Raw genomic sequence first — 2,955 nt, forward strand, 5'->3', positions numbered from 1 at the left:
GGTCTAACCTTGTCTGTGGTATTCTGAGTAGGATTCAATGATTGAATGACTGTGACGTGCTTCAACTCCTAGCAGGCGGGCTTAGTGACAGACGCAAAAGAATCAATGGATTCTATTCCGGCTGATCGAGAACCGACAGATGATATCCATGCTGTGACAGAGCATAGGCAACGTTTTCACTGAGAGGATGGGAGGTAGCCACTGACAACGGTGAAACCCTACATGAGCTTGCCATGGAAAGGAGTAAGAAGGATTGGATGAAGACAGTAGGAAAGCAGAGGAAGGAAGGCATCTTCATACGCTTATCTGAAGCTCTCACCAATGATATACATAGTATCTCTATCTTTATCTTTATGCTTTATTTCGTTTATCACTATACCCATTTGAGTCTGCCTGACTGAGATCTACAAGGTGACCATAGCTTGCTTCATACCAACAATCTCCGTGGGATCGACCCTTACTCGCGTAAGGTTTTACTTGGACGACCAGTGCACTTGCTGGTTAGTTTGCGAAGTTGTGTTTATGCCATGGTATTGAGCACCAAGTCTTTGGAGCCATTACCGGGGATTGTTTTGTGTAAAGTAGTGATCACAATTTCGTGCACCAAGTTTTTGGCGCCGTTGCCGGGGATTGTTCTTGAGTATGGACAACTGACGGTTCATCTTGTTGCTTAGATTAGGTATTTTTCTTCAGAGTTTTTAAGAATGAATTCTAGTGTTTCATGGTGATCTGCTGAAATCTGGCTGGCTGTGAAGCCATGTCTAATCTTATTGGACCGAGGTTTCAACTGATCATCACAATAGCTTGTTGATCTCTATCAATCTTGCTATTGGAGCAGTGATCTGCTAAGGCTTGGCTGGCCATTGGCTATGTCTAGTGTTTTGGACCGAAGCTTTCTTTGAAAGCTTGGCTGGCTGTGAAGCCATGTCTAATTTCTGGACCGGAGTCTTAGACTAGCATTGCAATGATTCCTGGAAATTCAAATTGAGAATTCTGAAACCTTTATTTTCTATTTCCATATAATTTTCGAAAAAAGCACAAAAAAATTTATAAAAATCATAAAAACCAAAAATACTTTATGTTTCTTGCTTGAGTCTAGTGTCTAATCTTAAGTTTGGTGTCTTGCATGCCTTGTTTATTTGATCTTGGTTCTATTTTCAAGTCAATAGTACAGGGGACTGAAGATTCAGAACATGCAGCAGAGGAATTACACAGAAAAAGCTGGGCGTTCAAAACGCCCAGTGAAGAAGGACAGACTGGCATTTAAACGCCAACCAGGGTACCTGGTTGGGCGTTTAACGCCCAAAAAGGTAGCATTTTGGGTGTTAAACGCCAGAATGGATACCATTCTGGGCGTTTAACGCCAGGAGGCACAAGGGGAAGATTTTGTTTTCAAAATCAATTTTTTTTCATGTTTTCAAAGTCTTTCAAAATCAAATCTTTTTCAATCATATCTTTTCAATCAAATGTTTTCAAATCAATTTCTTTCCTTTTTCAAAGAGACTTGCTAACAATTAATGATTTGATTCAAAATTTCAAGTATGTTGCCTTTTCTGTTGAGGAAGGTTAATTTTTGAATCATATCTTTTCTTGTCAAGCAAGTCATTAATTTTAAAATCAATCTTTTTTTTAAAATATTTTCAAATCATATCTTCTCAATCACATCTTTTTTAAAACCAATCATATCTTTTTAATCACATCTTTTCAAAATAGTTTTCAATCAAATCTTTTTAACTTCTAATTTCAAATCTTTTTCAAAAATCATTTGATTTCTTTCCCACTCTTATTTCGAAATCAAGTAGTGTTTTTCAAAAATGTTTTCAAATTTTTTTACTTAATTTTCGAATATACTTCCCTTCTTTTCACATCCTTCCATTTATGGACTAACACTATTCCTTAATGCAAAATTCGAACCCCATCTTCTTTGATAAGTTCGAATTTTCTACTTCTGTCTTCTACTTTTCTTTTCCTCTGACACCTCAAGGAATCTCTATACTGTGACATAGAGGATTCCACATTTTCTTGTTCTCTTCTCTTTCATATGAGCAGGAACAAGACAAAGGCATTCTTGTTGAAGCTGACCCTGAACCTGAAAGGACCTTGAAGCAAAAACTAAGAGAAGCTAAGGCACAACTCTCTGTAAAGGACCTAACAGAAATCTTCAAAGAAGAAGAAGACATGGCAGCCGAAAACAACAACAATGCCAACAATGCAAGGAAGGTGCTGGGTGACTTTACTGCACCTACTCCCGACTTCTATGGGAGAAGCATCTCTATCCCTGCCATTGGAGCAAACAACTTTGAGCTTAAGCCTCAATTAGTTTCTCTAATGCAACAGAATTGCAAGTTCCATGGACATCCATTGGAAGATCCTCATCAGTTTTTAGCTGAGTTCTTGCAAATCTGTGACACAATCAAGACTAATGGGGTTGACCCTGAGGTCTACAGACTGATGCTATTCCCTTTTGCTGTAAGAGACAGAGCTAGAATATGGTTGGACTCACAACCTAAAGAAAGCCTGGACTCTTGGGAAAAGCTAGTCAATGCCTTCTTGGCAAAGTTCTTTCCACCTCAAAAATTGAGCAAGCTTAGAGTGGAAGTCCAAACCTTCAGACAGAAGGATGGTGAATCCCTCTATGAAGCTTGGGAAAGATACAAACAATTAATCAGAAAGTGTCCCTCAGACATGCTTTCTGAATGGAGCATCATAGTATTTTCTATGATGGTCTCTCTGAACTATCCAAGATGTCTTTGGATAGCTCTGCTGGAGGATCTCTTCATCTGAAGAAGACGCCTACAGAGGCTCAAGAGCTCATTGAAATGGTTGCAAATAACCAATTCATGTACACTTCTGAAAGAATCCTGTGAACAATGGGACAAGTCAGAGAAAAGAGTTCTTGAGATTGATACTCTGAATGCCATTTTGGCTCAGAACAAGATATTGACTCAACAGTCA

General features: G+C 38.7%; 1 non-coding gene across 1 annotated transcript; it reads right to left on the bottom strand.

Moving 5' to 3' along the window:
• Positions 1 to 2,583: 2,583 nt before the first annotated feature.
• On the bottom strand, positions 2,584 to 2,691 carry LOC130958598 (small nucleolar RNA R71). Its single transcript, XR_009077711.1, has one exon. It is a non-coding gene; the product is annotated as a small nucleolar RNA R71 (small nucleolar RNA).
• Positions 2,692 to 2,955: the final 264 nt, after the last annotated feature.

The sequence above is a fragment of the Arachis stenosperma genome, chromosome 10, assembly GCF_014773155.1.
Source record: "Arachis stenosperma cultivar V10309 chromosome 10, arast.V10309.gnm1.PFL2, whole genome shotgun sequence".
Lineage (NCBI taxonomy): Eukaryota > Viridiplantae > Streptophyta > Magnoliopsida > Fabales > Fabaceae > Arachis > Arachis stenosperma.